Here is a 16,233-nt window from a genome sequence, read left to right as displayed (position 1 = left end):
TTTTGTTCCCCCCCCCCCCCTCTTTTTTATCATGGGAGCAAGACAGAGGGGTGTTTTTTGAGTAAGTGATTGATCTGATACTTTCACTTTTAAATATAGGTGCAATTAGGTGCAATTTTTCTTTCTAAGGTTAGGATTTTTAGTTCTTCAAGATTTCTTAGTCATTTGTATATCTGTTGGTATAGTGACTCCCTGCCCCCCTTTCTTCTTTTTTAATGTGATAAGGGCTTACTATGGTTCCTTTAAAAATACAGTATCAGTAACTAGTTAGCCATCTTACAAATTTGAAAGTACTAGTCGTTAGTTAATCAGCCTCTTGGCTGAAGCAGAACACCTTTTTGCCCTGAGGAAGAATGGACAGGATGTTGATAGTGAGGGTATTGGTGTTTTCCCTCCTGCCCAAACCCTATTTTTGGAGAGCTTATTCTCTCATGCAAGGCAATAACCTGGAACAGGAGTTTTGTCCTTACCTAACAGGAAGTGCAAAATCTCTCTCCTAGTTTCTCATACAGACGCTCGGTGTTACACGAGTGTGGAAAAGCTAGAGCGCTTTTAAGTCTAAATGTCCTGGTTAACTGCACAATAGATGGCTTTTGTATACAGTCTCTGAAACTTGTTGTGCCCTTACTATTATTAGGTTGTGTTTTGCCGGGCAAATATATTTCAAACAATGAATTCCGTGATAATTGATCTTTTAGTTTTACTTTTCGTTTCTTTTGGTAACCTATCAAGTTCAACTTCCATTATTGACTCATTAACTTCTCGAACTTTAAAAACAAAAATAAAATACGTGCTGTGTTGCTGGACTGGATGATGTGATGTAGTGAGGCAGTGTCCTTGGGAAGACTAGGCTGTGCTTTGATCAACAAAACTTTCTCTGGCACTGAACTATGATGGCTGTTTTTTTTTTTTTCCAGACAGAGTCAAGTGAATTTCTAACTTTGATAGTGGCAGTAGGAAGGAGGAGGGGGTGGGGAAGTTAATTATTTTCCACCTCCAAAGAATACAATTGTGAGGAAGGAACTTTCTGATTCACTGGTTCCAGGACAACAGGATGTCAAGATCCATGCCTGATGTAACGTTTTCACTCTGAAGATGGGAGGAGGAAATAGGGTGCTATTGGTCTGTGTGTGCAACCGCTGGGAAGGGATTGCATTACGTGACTTATAAAGAGCTAGAGCATAGGAAAAGATTTGGTTTGCGATTTCTGGTGAATCTGTTGAGCAGAAGACTTGCTCACCAGATACAAATGTAAATCAGTGAAGAAAGGTCAGAAAGCTCTAAGGCTAGGTCCAAAAAAAAAGGGTTTGCATGCTGCAAGACACTAGTACTGCAGTGCTTAGTTTACAGGTGCATGGTTGCCTGGTGGAATAGTCATCTTGCACCAGGCGCTTGGATTCTTTATATAATTCATAGGTAGGTTAGGGATTTAGGAATGTTGAGTAGGAACTACCTTAAGGAGATAGTAGGAAAAACTTGGAAAGAATAATGTGTCTTAGCTCCTCCCCTGTTCTAGGTGTGGGTGTCTTGCGTAGTGCAATAGGGTATCTTGTAGCAGTCACTTATCTGATCCAGCTTTTTGGAGATAGGGGACAGGTTGTTCCTTTCCTCCCAAGTCAGAAGGAATTGAGGGGTTGTGCTGCTGCTCTTCCTCTCCCCTTTACTGAAGAGGGAAAGTTATTTGCTCTGCTAGGATGTGAGAGGCGGGGGCTCTGTTCTGTGCTTTGTCTAGGGGTGTTTGTATCTCACAGGGAGTACATCAGTCATTACACAGCAGCATATTGTGCTATGCCTGTGAGTTGCCCTTTTATTTTTGTCAATGACGTTTCCCTTTTCAAAACTGTAATTAAGTATTTGTTGGACAAGAGGGTGAGAAACAGCGCTCATACACAAGACTCATGGCTCTAATGGCTTTAGTACCAATGGAGAAAAAGGAGACCGGGGTCCTCGTCTGCCAAGTAATTACTGTAATATTACTTCTGATGAATTATGTCAGTGAAACTAGAACTGGAGTCCATGTGTCCCACTTCCCATGAGGGTGCCCTAACCACAAGGATAAGGTATCATGCTAATTCTCCTTCTTTCTAGTTCAGTGAGTATTGTAGATGAGGTATGGCAGCTTCAACAGCAATGAATGAGTGCACCTCAAGTCTGAGGGTAAGTGCTCTTTGTGAGGAAGCTCATGACATGAGTACAAATCCTTCTGATAGAGAAAAAAGTTGAGCTGGTGCCACCCACATCCTGGGTGATCTAACCAGTGGGTGTGGGCAAGAGGGGAAAGGAAGAGGTATTTCAACCCACACATTTTCTGCCAGTATCTTGTAGCAACCAGGGAAGGATATGTAAACTCTGAAGGACCAGCCCATAAGACTGCGTCCAAAGCCAGGGCAGGCAGGAGAATATTTAATCTTCCACTAGCCAGCTGCGGTGGGGCTTTGGTTTAATTTCAGCATTGAGCTGCACAGCACTGAGAAAGCCTGGATGATAAAACCATAGGTACTGCCTAATGTGAGCAGAACGTCTGGCAATTTAGATGCAGCGTCCCCTCACTAGTTTTTGGGCTTCTAAGCCCCTTTGTGGATATAGACCAGAGTGCTGTTCTACATGATAGAAAGTCATGTAGAACAGAGCAGAGAGCTTGAGGGATCAAAAAGAAACGTATAAAACCCTTGTACACAATAGATGGGGATGTCTGGTAAATCAGGGATAATCTCAATTGAAAGGAGGTGGGGTTTTTGACTCAGATAAATGTATGTCTTTAGGTAATAGAGCCAAAGCATGCAGCTGTATTTTGTTTTGGTGTTGGAACAGTGTCAGACAACCCAAACTCCTAAATTTAAGTGCCTCATTTTAGGCACATAAATAAATGACTTAACTTTCAAAGGCAATGATCATCTACAATAACCTTTACTGTAGGTCCTCATAGCCCTTCCTTACATCACCTGCCTTCAGACTTGTGTAATGTTGGTTACTTTGAGGTTCTGCAATCCATGTGTCGGTTTGATTTAAATTGCTCTCTCTTGCTGAGTTTAGGCTTTTGTAGACAGTGTTTAATGAATTTCCTGTTTCTAAGCACAGTTGAAAATACAAGTATGTAGGAGTACCAGAAATTCTTGGTTCTGTCCTTCTGAGAGAGCAAGAAAGCTTAGGTGATACAAAGCTTCAATATACTGAGAGGAAACACTCTGAAAGCATTCATGTTAAGTACTGGGTTTGGTAATTAGGCTTAAAATTTATCTTAGCCTCCTAACTTCTGTCTTTCCTCAACATGGACCGGATGCCCACAGTCACATTGTCAGGAATGGAGGTGGAATACTCAGTTTGAGACAGGCAGGACAGCTGAAAGTCCTGACCCTGATACTAAGAATTGACTCCCAGAGAGATTCCCTCTTGCTTTGCTAATTCTCACCGTGGTCCTCAGCTTGACTCGGAGATCCATTGTAATCTGTTACATTGCATGATAGAGAGTCTTCGGGATGTCTGGAACTTACTTGAGGTTTATAAAAAGCTTTAAGATTCTTTGGAGAAAAGTACTTTTTAAAATATATCATACTGTTACTAGTTTACCTTAAACAATAAAAATATGAGTATGTATGTAGATGTGGCTTAAGCTTGTTAAAAGATGCATGATTAGGGAGGCAAAGTTAGCATTCTGGGGAGGATTAATTAATCTACTACCAGAACTAATCTACTATCCAGAAAAAGATATGCCCCCCCCCAGCTTTGGGGTTTCTGTAGAATTCTCCCTCTGCTCCAGGAAGGAGCATCTTCTGCCTTTTCTGCACACAATGTTATGTAAAACTGGACGTCTTTAGGCTGTCACATTTGGATTCTGTCATCCTTGAGATCAAGGGTTGGAAGAATATCCAAAGGATTTCTTAAGCATCATTTCTTTCCACTTAAGTATATTTATTACTTTTATGTTTATGTGCTGCCTAGGAAAATACTTTATTTTAGCATAAGAATAATATTTTCCAACCACTGCAGTCTAATTCAGTGGAACTCCTAATTCAGTCTTTCTACAAGAAGAACATTAGGAGGAAAAAACCCTAAGCTCAGTGTTGGGGTAGACTAAAGAGAGGAGGAAAAAATATGAATGCTATGAGAGGCTTTGTCTTCTGGAAAAAGCAAATGCAAGAAGAAGAATGCTTTATGTAACATGAATCTTTTAAGGAAAATAATAATTTCCAAGTATCAAGAGAATACTGTTACAATGCTGGGGAGGGTAGAAATAGGAAAAGGGGTATGTCATAGCACAAAGGAAAACAAATCAGAAATACAAATATTCATGCATATGATTAATTGGATTTTTGTACAGTTGTGGCCTCACACACAGAACTAATTTTCAATAGAGTTCTGGAATGTAAATATTTGAAATGGTAATATGCCAGTGCAGTTCTTTTCCCAACTTTTCTCACACTAAAGTCATTGGGTGCATATACATTTAGGAGTCAAAATGGTAATCAGGTTTCTGGCTAGTAGCTGATAGACATGTATTGATACTAGGTGAAGCTATTTCAGAAACAATAGTTTCTTAGTAGTTCTGAACTTTTGTGAATGCCAGTTATCTTAAAGGACATTATGAAGCAGCCTGAAATGGTTGTTGACTTCCAGGAGTCACCCACTGAATTGCTGCTTACATGTGGCGTAGCCAGGTGTGAAATCCTGCGCTTACGTGTGTCGGCCAGAAGAGTTTAAAAGGTGAGTCTTAGAGCACCAGTGGTACCTAGGGAGAGAAGAAAGCGGAGGAAGGTGTAGCCCTAGCAGGTGATGCGTTGACATGTAATCCTGCATTTAATAGTACTCTGTAACTTCTTTAATTTCAGTTTCGTATCCTGACTGAACCCTCATGGAGGTGTATTTCCAGAGCATGTTATTGCAAAGTGCGAAACATCTTCAAAATCCATTGACTTTAATAGAGTTAGAGGATACTCAGCACCTCCTGTAACTGGCTCTTAAATTTGCCTTCTGCTATGTGATTAATCTATCTAATCATACTTAATATCTACCTGTAGATGGTGGCAGTATGAATGTCCTCTTGGTTTTTATGTGGCCATGAGGAGGAGGGAAAAGAAAAGTACAAAGATACTTCCAGAAATTACCGTCATTTGTAGGTACTGAAATAATGGCACACACGTTTTATTTCTGTTCTGTGTGGGTAACTTGGTAAATTGTGTATTGATTATGCTAATACAGCTAGTGTCTCTATTACTTGTCTGCAGAAATTATTCAAACATGTAGATTGAAGATGCACTTGCTAAAGTTACCGTCCTAAGAAAAAGGCTTTTGTGCAGATGGCTTTAAATTGAAGTACTAATCATATGCTAATGGAAATGTATAGATTAAGTATTGAATTATAGGAAATGCAAAGAGCAAGTTAAAAATATATATATTCTAAACTTCCTATCCCGACAGTCTTAGTTGCTATATTGGGTTTATTTTCACATCTCTCAAGGAATATGTTTTAGGAAGGGATAAATCAATAGCAATCTATTTTTATAGTTTATTTTGGGATATGTGGCTTCTCCTGCTTTGTTTAACAAGCTGAAAAGAGGCTCAGGCATTTGGGGCAGTTCTTTTTTTTTTCTTTTTTAAAATTTATTAACCCACCTAGACTAGAAGAAAATAGACTTTTTTCAATTATCTTTTGCTTTTATTTTATTATGGTTTGTAATAGCTCAGAAGCCATAAATCTTAGCCAGAGTTCTCCAAAAGGCTTCCCTTTAGTGAAAATGTCCTTTTTCACATTTCTAATTTTATCCATTTCTTTTCCATACAAGGTTTTTCTCAGGCATTAACCAGAAAGGACTTGTGCTCTTCCTCAGGGTGCAAAATCTACAGGTTAACTCTTCAGTGAAGGGGAATCCTGGTTAGTCAGTATATGAATGAGATTTTGCAAGATAGAAAATCTGTGTATGTTTTGTACTAACTTTATAAAATAATCTCCCTCCTTTATAGGCTAACCATGTGTCCCATGAAGAGGCTCTAAGCAAAAGGGGTGAAATCCTCATTGATCAGCAGGTGTTGCTGTAGAGCAGTCAGGAGATTAATTCTATTTTTAGGACCTCTATATCAAAATTCCTGCAGGTTTTCCTCATTGGCTGTCCTTGACAGTACTACTTGATTTGTTGGTTGTTTGTTTTTTTGTTTTTTCTTTCTTTAAAAAGGAATACTTGACATTAATGTTGATATTCAGCAACCTAAGCATGAGAGGTGCTCTGAACTGAAACCAGGGTTTGCCTTGGACACTGGCTGTGCCAAAGCTGAAATGTCCTAACCTTTCACATAGATACAGCTTCAGTTTAGAGATACGTTTTTTGCAGTAAAATTTTAAAAACTGGTATCTGTCCAGACCACAAGCCTTTATAATGGGAGATAGAATTGACATGCTGGAATTCTATTTTCCCTTACTGAGATTTTTTTTTTTTTTTTTAAATTGCTCTCAAGAAGTGTGGTGCCACATTGTTGTGGTGATCTGGTCTTTTTTCGAAATTTTATTATTTGGGTTTCCTGTTTATTTTGTTTTTCAAAAGTTGCACTGAGAAAATACGTAGTAGGGACTTGATGGTTTGTTGTTTTAAGGAACAGATAAGTCAATTGAGAAATATTTCTACAGCTAACTAAACAGGTGACCTGTGGTCATAAACACATAATTGTAGGGACAAGGAATGTTGTGGCTTTTGTGACAACATTATTTCAAATGTATCTAGAAGTGCTGTTCAGCAGTAACATTGCTTATTTATAGTCTGGATTCATAAGCTATTGTTCTGGTTTCCTGAGGCCTCTCCTTTTACTACTATTCTATTGCTTTGTTATCTAGAATTTGTCTTACCTTATGCTAGGATGTGGTATATGCTGTAATGAAGATGACAGCCCTATACACAATTACAGTCCTAGAGTATCAGTAATTTTGATGTTTGAATTAATAATAGTGCATACATGCTACTGTTTTATCTGCATATCATCCTTGTGTCTTTTTTTAGTTACATTTCATGCTAGTGCTAGAGAAATGTTTTTGGTTAGCAAAATTTAAAGCATCTCACTATATAGGTTCTATTTAAAGTTGCCTTCCTCTCCTGACAGAAAATGGTATAGTTAATGTTTAAGGGAGGCTAATGTTGGCTGCATGTCACGCTACCTTTCATAGTCAGTTTAACGTTGGTCTGAGAGCTGAAATAGCACTGAAGTTTTCAGAATCTGGTTGTGGAAAGGCATAAAGTGCTGATTGGGAGCTTATCTGATGCTACCAGCTCTAGCTTACTTAATGTAACAAATACTCATGCTAGCTGGAGGAATGATCTAACTTAATGCAAAGGAAAATGAGATGGTATTTTGTAGTTCATTTGTGCTAATGCTAAGATTTCCCTAATTCTGTGGGTTTTGTGGGGTAGTTTTCTTATTCCTGTTACCATATTTCCCCCTAAATGTGGTTTTAATTTTCCTGACAAATATGTCAGTCTAGTTGAATATTATTAGCAAGTCTTTGTGCCGTGGCCTGTTGTGACCTACTTGGTTCTGTTGTGACTGAGAATCCTTAAAGGGCTTGAACAACAGTTTAGAAAGATGCTAACCACCAAGTTACCTGCTCTGATGCTGGTTTCCTTTTTTTTAGTGTACTAAAGACATAGTGGCCAGCCTTTGTTGAAAACAAACCTCAGCTCTCGCAGAATTTTCAGATCCCTGAATAGCAGGGAAGTTTTAAACATTTGGTTTCACAAGGCATGCACTGGCATCTTTCTACATTACAAAATTGCATACATGAAAACAGTTTGTTACGCAGTATCCATGTTTGTTTTTTCCATTTGAAGACCTAAAAATGTTTGGTGTACCTCTCAGTCAGCAGTGCGAAGCTGAGCACATTTCAGTGTGCAGTGGCTTCTCACTAGAAGCAAGAGATTCTGGTACTGCAGCTGGTGGCAGTAGACATTCAGTACAGAACAGCAGAAAAGATGAACTCTTGCATTTTGGTTTGCATACACTTACAGGTGGAGATCTGCTTCAAACAAGCAGGTCTTGTTTACTTTTTAGCAGGTAGCTACTTTATTTTAAAGTGTCCCACTTGGGAATCAGTTCTTGAAAAGTGCATGTTTGGCCACCTCAATTCCATCTTAAAAAATGGTAGACTTTTTAAACTGCCTTTTTGGACCGAGTTGTGACGTGTGTCGTGGTTGAGGATTTCACTGGTAGGTAACAGATACGTCTACAACCTTTACTAAGGTTGATCAGTAGGTGCTGATGACCAAGGTGACTTTCCTCTTGAGGGATGAAACAGTGGACTCATCTGTCAGTTTTAGAGCTTGTTCTTGAGAACATTTTTTGGAAATAGATCGACAGCTGATGGTGGGCATAAACAGGGTCAGGTTGGGCTGCTGCAGAGGTTTCACTGGGAGCTTTGAGGGGGTCATAAAAGGCAGTATCTTTTTTTTTTAAACTGTATACTAGTTGTATTCATTATTTTTCTTGCTTTATTAACGAGTCTTACTGATCTGTGCTGCCCTAGTGAAAAATCTATTTAGCTTAGTTTGTGTTTGGCCACATGTTCCCCAAAACTCAGCTTTTCATGAGCTTTTCCCATTGCTTTCTTTGTCTCACCAGTTTCCTTTAGCTATCAGGGCTGCTGGGATGACTGCTTCAGCATAACAAAGAAAATCATACAGTATTATCACAGCTGAAGTACTGGTAACTTCATGGCTGCAAAATACAAGTTCAACTGAAACAGTCAGCTCATAAAATCGTATTTTGTGAAATACTTGACTTACTCCAGGGCTGGGGAAACTTTATCAGATCTCTGTTGATGAGAAGAGTGTGCTTACTAGCCACAGCTCTGGGACAGAGATAGAGATTGTATAGAGTCCTCCAGAGATTGTACTTGACTCTTTCTAATATATGCACTGTGTTTCAAGTTTCTGGTGTCCTAAGAGTGTCCTTATGAAAACTGGTGTTTTTTTTCTAGAAACTCAGATTCTAGAAACAACCAGTTGTATGAAGCCTTGGGGTTGGCGGAGGAGGAAAAGAGGTACCTGTGGAGTGTGTATATGTATCTCTTCTTTTGAATATATGTCTAGATTTATATGTGACCTTAAGTGTTGCACTCTCTTGTCCCAAGAACCAGGAAAAAAAAAAAAAAAACAAATCTTTGGATTTTAACTCAGTTGCATGATTATTTTTGAGGTCTGAATTCTTGGGAGTGGAAATGCTGTAAAAGTGCAGGCTTTCCCCTTTCAGCTTTTTCCCCTGTGGAGGGAGAATGAATTCTTTTCTCTCCGCTGTTCTCTAACTTAAAGAACTCAGTCTTTGGGAGAATAAAAAGGAAATGGTTCTGCCTTTTAGCTCTTCCCTTACTTTTACTTCGGGAGAGTCAATCTTACTTAGGCATCATATCAGAGCACATGAGAACAGCGCTCTCTAATTTTTCAAAGTAGCAGCAGAATGGCTCTTGTTGGGTTCACTCTCACCCAACAAGTTTTCAATAGTGAATCTGACAAGAATTGTATTGTTTTTTAGTTCTACTGCTCTGGAAAGCTGTGAGCCAAGGGAAAGATGCTGGCATGGTGTGTACAGTAAAACAGCATGGGGTTAGTTCTCCTTTGCAAGGCTGTCTGCACTGCTGAGATGTTTGCTACTGAATATAGGATTATTATTTTTTTTTTAAAGCTTATGTATGAATTAGTACACACACCTCTCCCGTCTGCCAGGAGAAGGCTTTCTCTTACCCATGTGGAGCAAGTAGAATCTTAAAGCCCAGAATTATTCTCTCATTTAGTTCCATAATCAAATACAGTAGAGTGCATTGAAGACATATATCCTAGAGGAAATTCGATTTGGTTTTTAAGCCATGAAACTGATTTGGTCACTCTGTTCTCAGATTTGTAGCTTCCATACAGCAACCTATTCTGTTTTGGTCTGGTCTACACTTTCGCACTTTGCAGTGCAGCTTTTCTTGCCCGTGTTGTACAAGCATTACTGGCTTTCAGAACTGAAGCTGGTATAAAGATGCTTGAAACACTTCAGCTACCTACCTAACATCTTTTTTTGTTTTGTTTTTGTTTTGTTTACCTTTTTCTGACAGTAGAAGAAAATGAAACAGAGGACCAGCAGGCAGGTGTGGGACACACAGCCGCACAGACTGGTAATGCTGAATTCCTTCATTAGTGCTTGCTACCTGTTTGACAACAGTGTGAGGGATTTTTGTATCGGGGTGTTTTTGCAAAGCCTGCATTCTTCCTTCTCTGTTTCAGCTTAGAATACATTCTTGGGGCTCGCAATGGAAAATAACATTCCTCTCCCCTAACCTTTCAATTCCTGAGAATTAGAAATTCTGCCTTTTCTAGGTCGGTCAACTGAATGTGAGATACTTCTAAAGTGCAGCATGCTTTTCTTTTTTTCTTTTTTTTTTTTGTTAAAAATAATCCTTCTCTACATCGCCCACATAAAACCCCACCCTGTGCCATTTCAGATGAACTTGAATATTCATTCCACTTAAAGTATTTTTATATTTGTAAAATATGTGGATAAGGGTAATTTCTTTTAGGATTGTTTGTATAATTTCTTACCAGTCAGGGATTAAGTAAGGGCTCCTTAATTTTAAGTCAGTGAGATTGGGTGGACAAAGCTGTTGTTGGAGTCAGGATCACAGGGATATGTATTGTTAATAATCATGAAGAAATAATTGTTAATTCCCAATAACAACAAGGGCTCTTATATTCTCTAATAGGGTTCTGAGAATGCAAGAAATACTTCACTTCTGTCTTTGGTACTGATTCCACAGAATTTTATCTGAAGAGCAGGACTGACTCATCTGAATAGTCTCATTCAGTCAGCTGAGGTCACCTTTTGGAGTAAGGGCTGGCTCCTTAAGGATATTCCTAGAAGGCTAGTCATCTCTGAATACGTGTAGGTAATTTGTTTGAGAACAGTTGGAGTTATTCCTCTTATGAAGGTGAAGAATGCAGTTAATTTTTTGTTCAGCTAGAAGACTTTATATTTCTCTTGTGTGTGTGTCCTGTGGGTTTATGTTTGGTGTTTGGTGCCTTTTATAGGTTCTAGTGGCTCTGTACATAAACTGTATTGTTTGAAAAGAGAAAATAAAAGTGAGAGAGTTCTCTGCTTTTTTAATGGGAAATTTCTCAAACTCTTCTGAATGTACTTATGTCTCCATTTAGCCATCTGCAAACTTGGGAAAAAAGCAAACTTGTACTGCTGTAGACACATGAAGTTGAAAAATAGAGGACTGCAAAAGTGGAGATCAGTATGACAAGGAACGGTTGCTTTTCTGCGTTTTTTCTTAAAATAATTCTCAATGGTTAAGTTGTCTTGCTAGTTATTTATTTCCCATCATGTCCCATGTTGTTCTTTGTCTGTTTCTAGGCAAGATTTAACATTCTGTTTTTCTCTATAGCAAGAATGCAGTGCCGATATTAAAAACAAAAAACCGTCTGATAGAGCAAGCAGTACAGAAGGCCCACACTGTGTACACACTGCCAGAAGTTTTTATAGTAATACTTTGTATCTAAGCTCTGGCTCTAACCATTAAATGTGCTTTTTATAGAGTACCAAGTTATAAATGTAGTGCAGCTACGGCATATTAATCTTACTGCAGAGATTTAATGAGGCAGTTGTTTTGCGATGGACACTATTGGGAGCAGAGAGCGACAGAGTTTTACTTTACCACTGAGCTGAAGAAATATTCCTTGCCTGGTAATAATTATAACCACATGATCTAAGTTTTCCTTTCTTTTGCCAGCACTTTTCCATGTAGAAGTGGCTTGGAAGGAGGTCTGCTGCAAGGCAGTGAAATGGATTGGAAAGGAGGCTGTTTTCTTGGTAGTTTGATGTTTTAGTTGTGATTAGCTATGGATCCTTGTAGCATAGGCAGAAATATGTAAGATGAGTTTCAAGAATACAGATAGTCTTTGCCAGTCCACTGAGATGGCTTTTAGATATTCATTACTTTTACTTGACTTTTATATGGGTTATAAAAAGTAAATGTGGTGAAACCTCATTTTTACATGGGCAGAATAGAATTTCTGCTGGTTGGCCTTAAACCGCTCCCATACTTGAAATTAATTGAAGTCCATGGCTTTATTGCCTCCAACACTTTTAAGCCAATGCAATTTTTCATTTTCCCCAAAATTGCAGTTTTATTAGACCAAGTTACAGCAATAACATCCCGTATGAGGAGGAGGAAGAAGGGGAGAACCACCTGCCAGGGAACATAGTAATGAGAAAATCATGCTTCTTTTAATTTCCATTTATAAATAATGTTAACATAATCAGTAACAGAAGACAACTGTTCTTTCTTTTCTTTTTTTTTTTTTTTAAAAGTGCCTTAATAGGCTGAATTTATTTCTGTTCCAAAAATGTAACCCTCCTTTCCATACTAGATAATTTTCAATGATATCTGCAGATGGAGCCGGTGTGTGTATTCTTGCTGATGTGTATTGAAAAATTTCAGTTAGTGCACGGCAGCCTCTGAAATAGGGCAGGGAAGCCTCTGGAAATGACAGTGGCATTTGCAGATGTTGGGAAAGGTAATCTTACTACAAAGACAATCTTTGCTGAGGGAATTGTGGGTATGATTGTTGCAGATATTGGGGAGAGAGGAATGTGGGAGATGAATGACATTTGCCCTGAAGTCTGTATGTGAGCATGAGCTTTGAACGGGAGGTTAAGGAGAAAGTATAGATGAATGCATATTGCATTTATAAAATATGTTTTATTCTAGTCTTTCAAAAGAGCAGCTCAAATAAGGCAGCTTATCCTCAGTTTAAGTAATCACTTAAGGTTAGACCAGCTCTTGATGGAAGGTATTTGTTGTTGTAACAGAAAAGCTATCTATTCACAAAGTATCCAAATGATATTTTCTCTCTTTAGATATCTTTTTATTTTGGTGGTGACATCTCTTCATGGAAGTGGATCACAGTGGAAGTGCATTCATTGAGAGGGGCTGAGACTGCCAGAACTCATTTCACAAAGCTGTCGTAGGCTAAACACAAACCTAGGTCCCAGAGGGTCCCACTTAAGTGTTGACCTAAAAACAAATGTGCCAGTTGGCTAGAGCATGTATTCTAAAGTTGCAGCAGAAGGGAATAAGCTTGACTGACTTCTGTCCCTGTAGAGTTTATATCTGCAAATGCAGAAGGAGAAGCAAAACATTTATTAGCCTTAAAATGATTCTAATTTTAATAACTCGTCTCTAAGTAGGAAGCTTTAAATTGAGCGATTCTGTAGGCTTTTGTGCACTAAGGGGTGCATCTGTGCATACGTGTGTGTGTATTGCTGAATTCCTGTAAAGTGCAAGTGTTTCTGAATAATAAGTCTTGAGAATTCCCTCCCCTCCCTTTTCTTTCCTTCAGCATTGTACTTAAAGCAGAGTCAGACACTACCCTTATTTTAAAACAAACAGGTCTGTAAACTTTATGTGCAGCATTTAAATACTCATGTTAAAATTCAGACCCAGTGCCCAATTTCCCTGAGTGCTGTCAGTTTTATGAGATGAAACTGGGAGCTTGAGCTGAACAACTAATAGTATGCGATGTGCACATGCTGCCTTCCAACAAGTGTTTAATGATGTTGGGTCAGTTTGCAACAGTTAAGACAATTATTTCTTTTTCTGAACTGCTTATAACCTGGTGATCTCCTAACTACTTTTATTGATCTTGCAAAATATCTTGGAAAATGAAGTGGCAATGGGAGTTATTAGATTCAGAGCATTCGTCAATGGCTAAAATGCCATAAAGTCCTTTTATTTAATTAGCATCCCTTTTTGGTGTGTAAATTTGCAGGCTACTTTTCTATTTGGAAGTAACTGCCCAAGCTGGGGTTTTCACTCTTGAAAGAACCTTGTGAATGTCAGGGTATATGCAGCGCTTTTGCACAGCAAATATATTTTTGCCTTCAGAATGTGTTTTTTTATTTTTTAAAATTAATCTGGTTTCCCTCTGTAATATAATTCCCTTAAAAATAAATTCTGCCCTTTACCCCTGTCAAAGAAATTCCTCGGTTTTGATCACGAGCCACATAGCATGAGGAAGACTTCCTGACATGGGTCATTTCCAGTTTCTGCTTGCGGGTCTGTCTGTGTTTGAACAGTTGGAGGGCAGGGTGCATCAGTGCGAACCCAAGGATGTAGAAAGATGATGAGAGCCCTGACCTTCGTTGTGGGCAGCAAGAACGCTTGCGCTTTGTGCACAGTGGCAAGGGATGGCTGTGCCCACATCACTGTAGGGTGCTGAGAGAGGATTTAAGAGTGGTTTGAAGTGGAATCACCCTCCTCCTCCTCACCCCTTCCCCATTCTAATATGAATTTAGTGTTAGCATGGTTTAGTTTCTCTCCTTTCAAGTAGTTGTGCATGATCCTAATCAATTGCAATGCTAAATAGAGTGGGTTCACAGATACCACCTCTGTGTTGCTGTGGACAAGAAGCTTACTCCTGGTTAGTCACCCTCTTGGCTAAAGAGCATAACATCTTAAAATATACTTGCAGAATCTCCTGTTATTATATGAGTTTGTCCTTGTTTTCTAAAATGACTTGTTTCAGTCTTAGCTCTCTCAAATATCTAAAAGGAAAGATGAGGTGGCCAAAGCAGAAAAGGGAAAAGTGGTGAAACACTTGCATTCCTTTTGCTGGAATGTACACAACCATTTTTCTTCTGCATTTCACTTGTTGTACTGTGGTTCCCAAGGAAAAACAAAGTTAAGTGCCAGCTTGCTTTATTGGGGAAGACAGATTGTTTTATTTCTGTCTTTTGAAGGAAGCTTTTAGTAAAGTGGGCAAAAAGTCAGGAGTAGTTAAAGCTACTCCGCTCCTCTTCAGAGGAGGAAAAGTTCTAGACTTCGCATTATCTCACTCTGCGCTGGTCATCTGCAGAACTGAGGTAGTGCAGCGAGCTGTGTGGCTTTTCTGCGCACAGGGGACAGTGGTGAGACCGCACATTTCTTCCAGTTTAGAATTTTCAGCTGGGCTCAGGACTGCTGCTCTGAGGCTAGAGCTATCCCACTATCCCCAAAATGCTTGTGAGCATGTCAAACAGACAAAGCTCTCCTTGTGCAATATTTAGGTTTTACAATAGTTAGTTTCCAGTTTTCCATGATCTGGCAAATATAGGAACTTTATCGGGTTTGTCTTAAGTCATACACAAGTTCAAAGCATTTTGACCCAGGGTATAATCTTTCCAGGGCTTGCTTTGTGTCAAATACTGTGGTGGTGGAGTATTGGAGTGGGTTGTAAAATCAAGATTAATTTCATGTTTATGTAAATCAAATTTGTTAGTCTCTTAATTCTGGTAATTTCCTGTGAAACGCTGTAGTTAACAGTGAAAAGAAGTTCCTGCACACTCATTGATTTGATTTTTCTTTTCATTGAAAACTAATTGCATAGGTGGTTTATCCTTTCTTACAATGATCAAAGCGGCTTCAATAGCTGTGATAACATTGACAAATCTAACGTTGAAGCATGGAGGAATTGCTTGAGTGAGAAATGGAGCTGCATTTGTGGGAGTAGAAGGGAAATTCTCCTTTCATTGAGATTAGAAAAAAATTAAGGAAAAAGCCTCCTTTGCTTATTTAGCAATAAAATCTACAGTGTGCTGCAGGCTCGTGCCAAATATGTTTCTTCTCATCATTACCACAGAACCTATCTTGATTTTTTTTTTTCTTTTTAAAGGTTCTCTTCTTAGATGCCTGACGTCACGGTCTTGATTTTCTTTCAGACCCTAACTGTAAACTAGAAGACAAGGCAGAAGATGGAGAAGTGCTAGACTGTAAGAAAAGGCCGGATGAAGGGGAGGAGTTAGAAGAAGAAGCTGTGCACAGCTGTGACAGCTGCCTCCAGGTGTTTGAGTCACTGAGTGATATCACAGAACACAAGATTAATCAATGTCAACTGACAGGTAAACAATACTTATCACTTTGTGGCTTTGCGCGCTGTTCTATTTCTGATTCCCATCCTCTGCTTCTGATTTCCCTCCTCCTTTCTCAGTTATTTTACTCCTGCACTTGAATGCTTGGGTGAGACCTTTATAAACAGATTCTGGGACAGGATTATACTGTAAATGGGGCACTATAAATTTTCTTCATACCAAAGGATGTATGGATAATTACTGCATTGGCACTGTATTTAAAGTGTCCGTTAGCTGTTTGTGCCTGGCTGCTGTGTGTATTTTCTAGATTCATACTGTACAGCTTTCCATACTTCGCTTATATGTGTATTTTCCTAAGTCACTTGTGAACGC

General features: G+C 38.9%; 1 long non-coding RNA gene across 1 annotated transcript in view; it reads left to right on the top strand.

Moving 5' to 3' along the window:
* Positions 1-15,892, top strand: part of LOC104081007 — a 19,324-nt gene extending 3,432 nt beyond the window's left edge. The window contains exons 2-4 of the long non-coding RNA XR_683571.1: positions 8,954-9,016; positions 10,070-10,129; positions 15,712-15,892. This is a non-coding gene — a long non-coding RNA (uncharacterized LOC104081007). The remainder of the gene's footprint in view (positions 1-8,953; positions 9,017-10,069; positions 10,130-15,711) is intronic.
* Positions 15,893-16,233: the final 341 nt, after the last annotated feature.

The sequence above is a fragment of the Fulmarus glacialis genome, unplaced genomic scaffold, assembly GCF_000690835.1.
Source record: "Fulmarus glacialis isolate BGI_N327 unplaced genomic scaffold, ASM69083v1 scaffold4768, whole genome shotgun sequence".
NCBI classification, from domain to species: domain Eukaryota; kingdom Metazoa; phylum Chordata; class Aves; order Procellariiformes; family Procellariidae; genus Fulmarus; species Fulmarus glacialis.
The sequence above is the reverse complement of the archived record's forward strand: the minus strand, read 5'-3'. Positions and strand labels throughout refer to the sequence as shown.